Raw genomic sequence first — 12,797 nt, 5'->3', positions numbered from 1 at the left:
ATCATTCATTCATACACCTGCAAAACAAAACAAAACTCCCAAACCAAAAGCCAAAACTCAACCCCTTCAATCTTCAAATCGCCCAACTCATCAAGCTGTGTGCACGCTCCCAGCAAGAAATGTAAAGGGGCCTTGAACGTCAGCTCCAGGTTCCAATGCCCTGAGCAAAGACGGAGGGTAAAAACTTCGAGAAACTATTCCCCCCACCCCCTCCTTGGCCAGCCGCTTCTTTTACCCAGCTACAGGCAATTCTTTAAAAGAAGATAAGGAGAGGACAGCAACAACAAAACGCTCAATTTGCCTGGGAGCAATCAAAGTTGAATCGCACCTGTTTATTTTCCGCCTAGAAGGAATCCAGAAAGCAAAAAACCGAAAACACACCCAGTTCACACCATGTTGCATCCAAACGCTCGCAGGCAAGGGTTGTCAAGATTTCCGGAGGGCCGAAAGCGGTGCAAGAGATTGCCGTGGGGGACACTCCACCCTTGACCCTGGCCCTTGCCCCAAGCCAGGAGCAAAAAGCTGCATGCAGTTGAGTGGCTTTTCTCTCTCCTTTCCAAGAAAGGTGGCTACAGCGTCCACGGCGCAGGGACAGGGTGACTGGGTATGGTCTGCATCACTGCACCCCCACATTCTCCACTTGGAGCCCCACTTGTATGGAAGCGGTCACCTGTACGGGAGGCGTGCACAGCCCTGAGGCACCTTTGGAGGTATGTTGTGTACCAGGTAGTTTGCAAAGAGTCCGCGACCCCGGCCCCTACGCCACGAAAATCGCCACGGCCCCCTCACCTCCGCGGGGTCCCTCACAGGCCGCTCTCCGCCCTGCTGGCTCCGGAGTCGCTCTCGCAGCCTCCGCCCGGCCTCCTAGGAGCCGGAAGCGGTGTGCAGTGCGAGACCAAGCTGCGCATGTGTAGGCCGTCCCCAGAGGGGGCGGGGCCCGGAAGGGGGCAGAGCCTCGTCGAGAGGCGGTTCCTTCAGGCACCTGGGACTTTGGAACTTTGCACTTGGCTGAGACCGTCCTTCTCTCAACCTCAACCCTCTACATGCATGTCCACGTAGGTATACACACTCATACACACATGTGCCCGCACACATACAGCCACGTATACACACACAAGCACCCGCCACATGCACAAACACATAGGAAAAACGGGAAAAGAACGGAGAGCAAAACTGTCACACCAAACATCCTCAAAGCTAGTGGACAGGGTGTGAAAAGCACAACAGATTTCTCAGAGAACCACCTACTGGTAGCTTTTGAGCCTCAGCACTGTCCTTTGCTTAGGAGTATCTTTTTGTTCTTTAATAAACTGTCTCTATTGTAAAATACACGCGCGGGCGCGTACACACACACACCAGACACTCCCACTTAGGAAGCATGTGATATCTGCAAACAAGCTGCTGAACACTGAGAAGTATATCAAAGACCCTATTGGAGGTGGGATGGCAGAGAAACCTCTCTGTGAGTTAAAGTGATTGCCACCAGCGTGATGACCTCAGGTGATAACAAGGACCCACATCTTGTAAGGAGAGAATGGTTACCACAAAGTTATTCTTTGACTTCCATACATACATATGCCATTACATACAAGCGCTCTCGAACCCCCAGCATAGGAGGGGGTGTCATTCAGGGATGGAAAGGTAATATGCTAGTGATATGTGTGACCTTGGCTGAGAATGTAGTTTAATCACTAGAATACTTGCCTAACATATAGGAAGTCATGCCCTGCACAGCACAAATGACCGTCTGAACACTCAGGAGGCAGGGCACAAACATACAAGTAGGCTAAACACCAATGTGCATAAAATAGAATAAATAAATTCTAAAAAGTAGATAACAAAAAATAAGTAGAAAAATTAAATAATGAGATGAAACTATGGCTTCAGTTCCAAGTTTGAATCCTGACTTAAGAACTTTCTTTTTCATGTTTATTTTTTTATTTTCTGTGTGTGTGTGTGTGTTTTCTTACATGGGTGTATGTGTACCATGTGCATCCCTGATGCTTGAGGAGGCCCTAAGAAGGTGTTTGATTTCTTGGAACTGGAGTTATGGGTGATTATAAGCCACTCACTATGTGGGTGCTGGAACCTATCATGGGTTCTCTGCAAGAGCACCAAGTGCTTTTGACTACTAAGCTTTCTCTCGAGCCTGAGATAACTTCCAGCTTGGCAAAGGGGCACACATGTAGTCCTAGCTATTTAAATGGCGGACACAGAAGAGTCACATGAGTCCAGGAGTTTGAAAAGAGTTTGTGATATAGCAAGGCTCTACATTTAAAACAGCGATATAAAACAAAACAACCCCTTTCCTCAAAGAACAACAAAAAACTAAGAAAGAGAAATATTTAAATTTTTTTGGAGGGCTGAGATGTTTTAGGAGTGTTTGTCTGGTGTTTGAGAAGCCTTGGGTTTCCACTCCCAACATCATATAAAACAAAAACCATTCATGGTGGTGTGCACCTGTAGTCCCATTTCTAGGTAGGTGGGAGCTGGAGATGAAGAAGCTTAAAGCATCCTTGGCTACATAGTCAGTTTGAGGGCAGCCTAGGTTACCTGAGACTCTGTCTCCAAAACAACAAAACCAAAATTCTTGGGACAGCTAGATAGCTCAGTGAGTAAAGGGGCTTGCTGCCATGTCATCAATCAATCTGAGTTTGATACCCAAACATGATGCAGGGAAAGAACTGGCTCAAGGTAGAAATCCTCCACCTTTCATATGTGAGCTCTGGCAAGTGTGCCTGCCCCCAACAAAACAAACAGGTAGACAGGCAAATGAGGAACTTTTCTTTAAGCCTGTTTCCTCATCTGTGAAAGAGAACATGTCTTCAAGCTGTAAAGATAGAGGAGGATGCTCTTCAAGTGTTGGGGGGAGGGAAATATTCAGTACAGCAAGGCTGCCCCTCCCTGCTATCTGCACACAACCTTCCAGATCACTAGGTGGCAGTCAGGAAATTAGAGGTTGTAGGAACTGTTATCCTTCATGGATATATTTGTTGTGGGTGATTGGTCAGCTAGCTCTGGTAGGTCACACCCAACAGTCTGCTCTGCTCACTGCTGGATCATCTGGCTCAGGGTTGAGCCAGTATGTGCCTCTCGAAAGCCCTCCAGAAAATAGCTCCAGCTTTGCAGACCATGCTATAATCCACTGAGCCCTACCGTGGTCACCTGAATGCTACAAGCAGGCAATATATGCAACAGGGGAGGATAGAGACACAGCTCAGTTTGGAGAAGGCTTGCCTAGCATGCAGGAAGCTCTGGGTTCCAGCCCCAGTGCCACATAAACTGGATGTGATGATATGTGACCATAATTCCAGAAGGACTGGAAGTTCCAGTCTTCTTTGGCTACATGGCAAGTTTGAAATTTGAGGGTGGCCTGGGCTATATGAGACTCTTTTATGAGAGAGAGAGAGAGAGAGAGAGAGAGAGAGAGAGAGAGAGAGAGAGAGAGAGAGAGAAAGAGGGAGAGAGAGATGGGGAGACCCCAAGGGGCAGAGGGAAAAGAGGAGGAGGAGGAGAGGAGAGGAGAGAAGAAAAAAGAAAATCATGACATCACACCTACTCAAAAGTGAAGACAGCTGCCAAGCAGTGGTGCCGCACGCCTTTAATCTGAGCATTTGGGAGGCAGAGGCAGGCAGATCTCTGAGTTTGAGGCTAGCCTGGTCTACAAGCAAGTTCTAGGACAGCCAGGGCTACATAGAGAAACCCTGTCTCAAAAGAAGACATTCTGTCTCCAAGGGTAAAAATCAGGCTGGAGGTGTGTCTTCGTGGCAGAGCACCTAGAATCCCTCAATGAGGGGCTGGGGCGTGGCTCAGCTGTAGAATACTGGCCCAAGGTGTTCTGTCTCTTGCATCCAGTCACCATTACAATAAGCAGCAGTAGCCACAGGCAGAATGTCCTATAGTCTCTGAATTAGCAAAATGACACTTTGACAAAAAGGTGGGGGGAGGGTGGTGAAGAAAAGCCTGCCATTCAGGTGTCTCCAGGTCTGTTGTTCTTACATCAAGGTCTATGCACTCCCTAGGGCCTTCTGATAGTCTTAGATAACCGGGTCTCACCTTGGGCCATCCCACAACAACAAGAGACACTTGACAATGTTTGGAGACATTTTGCCACAACTTTAGACTAGGCAGGTGCTGTTAGTGCCTAGTGGGTCAAGGTCATTGTTCTTGGAGGATTGATTGGCCTCAAAGGCCAACAGTGCTGATGTCCTGCAGTTGAACCTTGAACGTGCCTGAGTCTTGCTTGTAAATACTCTGTAGTTTGACTTCTTGCTACTAATGTGTACATGCATGGGCACATGTGTGCATTCACACACACACACACACACACACACACACACACACACACACACACACGATAGGATCCTGTGGCTTGAATTTACTATCTAACCTACTATGGTATTGAGCTTCTGATCCTCCTGCCTCCACTTCCTGAATTCTGGGATCACAGGCATGCACCACCTGTGCTGAAGGTGAAGTCCAGAACTTTCTGCACACTAGGTAAATGCTCTGCCGCCTGAGCTAAGTCTTCAGCACTACACGCATGCCTTTTAAGAAGCAACTACCATACCACCTTCTCTTTAATTCTCCTCAAAATTGGGCTTGATTTCGAAAGGGAAATGTTCTAAACCCCAGTGACAATCAGAGTCCCCTCTCTCTCCAGGGATTCCAGTAACCTAGGACTGTTTGCTAAGTACAGACATATGCCAGCCCAGCTCAACCCAGCCCAGGCTAGCCTAGCAGTTTTGGACAGCTCCAGGGCGGGGAGGAAACTCTGTACTATGGGTTGCTGTCTCCTGTCAATATTTTATAGCCCATACCTTCCCTTATTGCAGAATAAGACTGTGGGTCAGTAAAGAACTGATAACCTGAATCTATCCCCTGAACCCACAGGATGGGAGAAGGGAACCGGCCTCCATATCCACACACATATTCACACAGGATATAAAAATAAGTAAAATGTAACTGAAATAAAGATTAAGATCTTGTTTGGATATTTGCCCTTGCACATTTACTCAGTTTTAACTCACAATGAGCTTCATAATGGACTATGTTGAGCCTCTACTCCAACATGGTGATGATGGGTCCCTAAAGGAAAGGAGATTGGAGGCTGGCATGAAGACACGTCAGAAAACGTACTTTCCCTGAAAGCATGAGGACCTAAGGTCCATCCCCCAGAAGCCACAGAAGAATAATAAACAATAAACCGAGCATGAAGCCACAGTGCTTATAATCCCAGGAGTCAGAGATAGGAGGATCCCTGGGGCTTGCCGGCAGTTGCTGAGTGAGCAAATTCCAGGTTCCTTGTCTCAAAAAATGACATGGAGAATGATAGAGGCAGATACCCAGAGTTAATCTCTAGCCTCCACATGCACGTGGACACATGCGCGTGCATGTACATGGATGTGCCTGCACACAAATCACACATAAAACATGATGGAATGGCACATGAGAAAACACTGCCAAGGTCGTCCTTTGGTGTTCATACAGGAGCACATTAAGTGCACACATGAACAAGCACACATACAACAGAAGGAAAAAGAGAAAAGAGAGTTCGGGACTGTAGTGTGCACACATGAACATTGTAGGATGATGCTGTCACGAGGTTGGAGAGCTACCAGAATCTGGGAAAGGGGTGGGGGGAAACTTGACACCTGTAGACAACTTGACCTTGGCCAGCCAGGTCCCAGTGCTATGACAAAACACATTTCTGAGACTTTAGCCAGGATATAAAAGCTATTTTGTCACCACATCTGATAAATACCTTGCCTGCATCCAGATCCTACTGGATTTCTACAAAGGCCAGTGCTTAGTCACCGTCTCCAGTGACTGACCGGTCCCTCTGGTTCTTTCCAGGTTACTACTCACACTTGCTCACATTGGAGAGAGTGAAATGGAGCCAGGATGTACCAGAGAATGGAGGGACATCATGAAGGAAGAAGGCTGACACCCTCCTTGGGTGGATGGATGGGGCTGGGACTCACCTGAGCTCAGCAAAGGTTCGCCACACAGAAGACAGCTGGAGTGGCCCGAGAAGGTTCCTCGTACCAGCTGGTGCCCATTGACACACTCCGGCTTCCCTGGAATATCCTGAATCTTATCTTTTAGATGTGCTGGGCTCTTCCCCTGCATGAGAAATGATGGATCTTAGGATATCTCCTGCAGAGAGGCTGGTCCTTTTATACCCTCCGCCTTCGTTTATATAGTCTGGGCTTGGACCCCAGGGTTCCTGAGTCAAGGGTACATTACAGAGCAGGGAAAGGAAGAGCGCGTCCCCAAGCTCCAGCTCAGCTCCCCTCACCTTCTCCTTCTGCCTCGTGACCCTGCTGCGGAGGGAGCTCAGGCTGCGCTTCACTCTGGTGCTCTTGTCGGGCTTCTCATTCTTGCATGCACCATCCTCGCTCCTGGACGGCAGGAAGCGGGTCAGGAAATGTTCAGGTCCTTTTAAGGCAACTCTAGAAGGTGCTCCAGGAATATGTTTCCCTCTAATGTGATTCTCATCTTTGGTTCCTAGTTCCCCATCTCTTCTTCCCCCCGTTTCCTTTTCTCTCTCCTTTCATTTTCCCTCCCCTTGCTCTAAAGCCCAGGCAGCCCTTGAACCTGTCATCATCCTGTCTCAGCCTTTGCTATCTAGGTGAAGTCAGCTCTTAGGGGACTTTGCATAAAGGCCCTACTGTAGCCACCTGTGGCAGCTTGTGCTTACTCAGACAGGAACTCAAACCAGGTGAGGTTGGAGTGGGCTCCTCCAGGGCTGATGGGCATGTGAGCTCGTTGACGGGCCCTGTAGGAGCAGAGTGGGACAGACATGTAGGTCTTCAGACAACTCAACCAGTATTCATTTCTGCATCCCCAGAGCTTTAGGATACAGGTGCATCCCTGGGGCCCCGTCTAAGGGCCCACCAGTGACTGTGGGCTTGCACACAGGGGCACTACAGCAGCTATCCAGCAGAGGGCAGCAGTACTGTGCGTTGGACAAACCACATGCACGTGTCAGGAAAGTTTTCTAACAGATCTCAGGAAACAGACACCTCTTGTTTGTCTCGTTCTCCACTAGGTTTCCTTTCTTTGTCTCTCCCTCTCCCTCCTCAGAACCATCTCTCCTTCCTCCTCTTTTTCCTTCTCTTCTTCCTCCCCTCCCTCTACCCCCTTCATTGTATTCTTAACTTCTGCCTCCTTCCCTTTTTCCTATCCCTCCTTCTATGGCAGAGTTTCACTACATAGCCCAGGCTAACCTTAAACTCACAACCTTCTTGCTTTGTCAGTCTCCTAAATACTAAGGTGAACAGGCATGTATTGTCACAGCATAAGCACCCTTCTTCTTCCTACTGGATCCTGTAACTGTGTACTCCCCTACAGATGCTGACACCTGTCCCTTACCTCTGTTTTCCCAATGTGTGTACCCCGCATTTTCCCCTTAATTGCCACATGTCTGTCCTCTTCTTTATGCCTGCTCCCTCCTCACTTACCCGTGATACTGCCTCAGCTCCTGGAGCACTTGCTGTACAATCAACCTAGGAAGGGACGGGATACAAACACATGAACCACGATTATGTGGCCAGACGCAAGCTCCCATGCACACTCTAACTGGATGCCCTGAAGATGGTTGGGCGTCTTTCTCCTAGGCAAAGGTTGTTTGAGGGAGAGGCCCAATTACGCGAGTTTAAGCGAGATTGAGCTAGCGTGGGTAGCTATCAAAAGACAAACCTTTTTCTGAAACAAGTTCTCATGTATTTCAGGCCAACCTCCTACTCACAATTAGCTGAGGATGACCTTGAACTCTTCCTGCCTCCACCTACTGAGTGGTAGGATGACAGGTAGATACGACCACATGCCTGGTTTGTGTAGTTGTAGGGTATCTATCAGACAAGCCCTGACCCCAGCCATGGTTGCTTACAAACAGCAGCGTTGCATCCCCTGGCCCCAGCCTCTACCACCTCCCTCTAGCCTCTCTGCTGGCACTCCTGCCTGCTGCGGGCCACTCTCTACCCACTTCCCCCAGCAGGTTCCCTAGGGCGCTCCTGTCTGTTGTGGGACACTCACACATGGTCTGGCTCCACATGGTCCTTTTCCAAACACTCCAGCACGGGGGGTTCAAGGCCTAGAAGGAGCCCCCAGCACAGGGGACACAGGAATGAGCAAGGATTCAGCCCTTCACCTGCCCACCTCCAGCCTATGAATGATCAGAAACTTCACGTATAACACTAGCTGTCTCTCAGGGAGGAGAGACAGAATGCCTCAGACCAGGGACTGCACCATCATTGTAGTGTGTCCGGGCAAATGTGGAGGCTCTCCCAGGAACACTCCTGAGCTATGCTCACAGTACCTTCTTACTGAGGAAATCCAGGGAGGCTCAGACCCATTCAAAATAGCAGGTTGGATTTGTATGACGACTGTACAGAAGTACAGAAGTGTGGTCTTTAGTAAAGATTCAGAGACCAAGAAGGAAATAAAGAGAGCCAGAAGAGGGGAGGGAAGGAGAGAGAGGAAAAGGAGCATGGGAGGGAGGTTGAAGATGGCTCAGTAAGTAGAGGTGCTTGATCCCAAGGGTGATGATGCAAGTTCAATCCTCTGGAGCCACACAGTAGGAGGAGAGAACCAACTCCTGTCCTCTGACCTCCACATGTATGTTATGACATGTGCATGCCCCTTCCATTATGCCACCACACACATTTGTTGGGGATTGGTGCTAATGCCTTGAATTAATCCTGCCCACAAAATCGGGAATCTGCGTGTACAAACGCTAAAGGTTCTTGACTCCGATTGGTTTTTCATCGATCAATAAAGAGCCAATAGTTGGGCAGAAAGACTGAGGCGGGACCTTTAGATTTGTGCTGGCTAGGAACTGAGAGAGAGGAAGGAGGAGAATCGCCATGATTCGGAGGGAGACAGACTGGATTTAGAGCTGCAGAAGGAAAATGATCCGAAATGTAGGTGAGAAGGAATTTAGAAGGGCTGCCCAGAAGCGTCTTGGGCAGCAAAGACTAGGGGCCGCCCAGCAGGAGCCAGGGCAACAAAGATGAAATATAGAATTAGAGGGTGTTAGGCCAGGAGTACCGGAGGGAAGTGTGTGCTAGCTGTGGCGAGGATTAGAACTGCCCAGCCTTGGCCAAGCAGTGGTGATGGTACACATCTTTAATCTCAGCACTTGAGAGGGAGAGGCAGGTGTATTTCTGAGTTTGAGGCCAGCTTGGTCTACAGAGTGAGTTCCAGGACAGCCAGTGCTACACAGAGAAACCCTGTCTTGAAAAACCAAAAAACAAACAACCCCCCAAAACAAAAAACTGTCCAGCCTTTGAACTAGTCAAGGCATGTCAAAAATTAACTGATATGTGTGCGTGTGTGCATGTTTCATTTGCAAATCCAGATAGCTCTTGGGTGAGTGTGCACTTGTGACCTGTCGGGAGCACAAAGCAGTATAGCAAAAATTACCGTTACACACATTAATAGCAGCTATAAAAAATTTTAAAGGAGTGAAGGAGAAAGACAAAGGGAGGAAGGGAGGGAAGGAAGGAAGGAGGGAGAAAGGGAAGGGGGACTGAAGGAAGGAGGGAGGGAGGAAGAAGATGAGGCACAGGGAAGAAAGAAAGGGGACAGAGAAGAGCTAAAGGCATCCTAGAGAGGAGTAGATGGCAGACGTCGGAGGTAATACCTCTTTCTGTACCCACAGGATTGCCAACCTCCTGGCCAAGTGACCCTGTGCTTCCTCCATCAGCTCCTGTCTTCCCTGTGGCCCAGCTGGGGCACCCACTCATGGAGCTCTTCCCTGCTTCAGCCACTTGGTATGCCCGAAAGACTTTCCCAGGCCTGGCTACCTTGTACAGGCGGAGTGAACACATCTGAGCCAGAGGACAGTTCCAGACAGCTGATCTCCTCACAGGACACCGGCACTGATGTGGATCTTAGCCTTTTCTCAGGGCTGCTACTTTCCTGTCGGGGGAAAAGGATGGGTAACCTGGGCTACAGACTGTCCGTGTGTACCCCAGGTACACACAGCCAGTGTCATACCTCCTCCCCCAGTTCCAGATTCCAGCTACCTCAGGGGCTTCCTCTACTTAGTCACAGACTGTAACCCTTTCCCAGAATCCCTAGTTATATTTGAGGCTGTGGAATTCCACCACAGCCATTGGTCATGTTCAGGGACCACAGGCTATAGCCCCCAAGCATGCATTCCCCAGGTATCAGCTGCCATCACAAGTCTGAACCTCACTCTTCCTGGTTGCAGACCCCAACCTGTTTTCCTCTCACTGCAAGGCCCCCCCTCAGGCAGGGCTCCTCTATGCCTGGTTGGGGCTTCAGTGTAAGAGGACAGGCTCCCTTTTCCCTAGCCCACTGGTAACATGTCTTGTCTCTGTCTCTCTGTCTCTGGTATGATATGTGTATGTACACATGTGCATACACACTAGCAGATGCGCCTGTGTGTGTTTGCATGGAGAGGCCAGAAGACAACTGTGGGAATCATTCCTCAAAGCACAACCTACGAGTTTTGTTTTAGTGAAGACTCCTCACTGACCTAGACTCGTAAAATAGGCTAGGGTGATCAGCCAGTTGAGTTCCAGAGATCCTCCATGTCTCTGCCTCCCCAGAGCTAGGATTACAAGCATGCCCCACCACACCTGGCTTTTTATACATAGGCTCTTGGGATCTAGCTCACAGCCTTGTGCTTGTAAAACAGATACTTTCCCGATGGTGCTCTCTCTCCAGTCGCATGATTCTCCTTTGATGGGAACATGCCCATCTTAGAGAAGATGCTTTGACCCTGAGGTAGTGTCAGATGTGTCTATGATTTATCTTATCTGAAACTCAGGTAGGAGTTAAATCCCCATAGTGAGGTATTAAAAAGAGTGGAAAATCTGACCATCTGAATGTAGGCACGTGGCTTGGGGAGCCTACATTAATGTTCAGGCTGGAGTTCCCCCAACTGGAATCTTTTTCAGTGACAGGGTCTCACCGTGTAGCCTTGGCTGCCTGCAACTCACTGTGTAGACCAGGCTGATCTCAAATCACAGAGATCTTTTTGTGTCTGTCTCCTGAGTGCTGGTATGAGAGCTATACTCTACCTCTCTACCTCACCATGCCCATCCAACCTTTAAAGATTGTATATGTGTATGCACAGTGCATTTATGTGTTTGTGTGGCTATGTGCACATGTGTCATGTGTGCAGAGGCCACAGGTCAGCACTGTCTATCTCACTCTACACCTTATATTTAAATTTTAATTAATTAATTCTTCTCTGTGTGTGTGTGTGTTGTTTACATGTGAAGGTCAGAGGACACAGAGGACAACTTGATTCTCTCCTTCTGCCATTGGACTGAGGGATTGAATTTAGGTTATCTGGTTTGGTGGCAAGGGCCTTTACCTGCTGAGTCTTCTCACTAGTCCTTCACTCTAATCTTTGAGATGGACTCTCTCATTGAGTGTCAGTGAGCCTGGCGCTCATCACATGATGAGTCAGCTGGCCAGTGAGCTCCAGGGATCCCTCGTTATCCCCCCACTGCCCCTGGGTAGGATTAAAAGCTTGTATCACCATGCTGAGCCTTTACTTGGAGCTAGGGATCCAAACTTATGTAGAAGGGCTTTACTGATTGAGCCATCTCTCTAGTCCCAGGCAAATCTATCAGAAGGGACAGAGGGCTGTGGAGACGGCTCAATCCATAAAGTGCCATGAGGATACAGGTTAAAAAAAAAAGTCTGGGCATGTGGCACATGTTTATAACCTCAGTGCTGGGAGGGGGTGGTAGAGATGGGTGGGCTCCTGGGGCTTGCTGGCTAGCCTACTTGGCAATGTCCTTCCCTTCCCTTCCCTTCCCTTCCCTTCCCTTCCCTTCCCTTCCCTTCCTTTCATTTCTTTTCCTTTCCTCCCCCCCCTTCTTTTTGAGATAGAGCCTCTTTATATAGTCCTAGCTATTCTGGAACTCACTATGTAGACCAGTCTGGCCTTGAACTCACAGAGATCTGCCTGACTTTGCATCTCAAGTGCTGAAATTAAAGGCACATGGCATCATACCCATACCCAGCTTTCTTAACAAGTTTTAATCTGTCTCAAAAGAAGGCGGATGACACTGAGAAATTACATCAGAGGCCATCCTCTGGTTTCCACATTCTCTCCCCACCCTACATGTTTACACACAGACACAGAGGCAGGGAAGGGAAAGGGAGAGGGAGAGGGAGAGGGAGAGGGAGAGGGAGAGGGAGAGGGAGAGGGAGAGGGAGGAGAGGAGAGGAGAGGGAGAGAAAGGGAGAGAGAGGATAGAGACTGAAGGGATAGACATGGATACATGAACACTCTTTATTCATTGCCTTGTGATTTGCTGCACCTCTAAGGACCATCCAATAAGAAATTCATCACCAAACACCTCTCTTGACCTTATGTTTCTAGATTCATGAACTAAAACAAACCTCTTTTCTTTATTACACACCCATTCCATGGTATTGTATCACACACACACACACACACACACACACACACACACACACACGTGTGGGTACAGGTTCTACCCACCTTGCTTGAGGGTGCAGGTGTCCCACTGACAGGTAAGCATCTTTGGGTCCAAGTCTTCTGCCCATCTCCAGACAGATTCAGAGCAAGGCTAGCCAGAGTCCGAGGGAGACAGGCCCCTTTGTCCACTGCGGAGGCATCAAGGCTGAGCCTGGGGGAAGAGCAGATATGGAAACTTTAGTGGTTAGTATCCACTTGGCCATAGTCTTACGCACACAGAGGAAGGAGTGAACTCACAGGGATGTTTCCAGGTCAGAGAGAGAGAGAGAGAGAGAGAGAGAGAGAGAGAGAGAGAGAGAGA

The 12,797-nt window shown here is 48.9% G+C and overlaps 1 protein-coding gene and 1 pseudogene across 1 annotated transcript in view; both read right to left on the bottom strand.

The window, feature by feature from the left end:
• LOC114631385 (rho guanine nucleotide exchange factor 18) overlaps window positions 1-900 on the bottom strand; it is a 64,966-nt gene extending 64,066 nt beyond the window's left edge. Inside the window, exon 1 of the mRNA XM_028779706.1 lies at window positions 790-900. The gene's annotated coding sequence lies outside the window, so the exon portion shown is untranslated. The remainder of the gene's footprint in view (window positions 1-789) is intronic.
• A 4,027-nt stretch (window positions 901-4,927) lies between these two features.
• LOC114631424 overlaps window positions 4,928-12,797 on the bottom strand; it is a 20,907-nt pseudogene continuing 13,037 nt past the window's right edge.

The sequence above is a fragment of the Grammomys surdaster genome, unplaced genomic scaffold (genome assembly GCF_004785775.1).
Source record: "Grammomys surdaster isolate TR1022 unplaced genomic scaffold, NIH_TR_1.0 362, whole genome shotgun sequence".
NCBI lineage: Eukaryota > Metazoa > Chordata > Mammalia > Rodentia > Muridae > Grammomys > Grammomys surdaster.
This window is presented reverse-complemented; position numbering and strand designations above follow the sequence as displayed.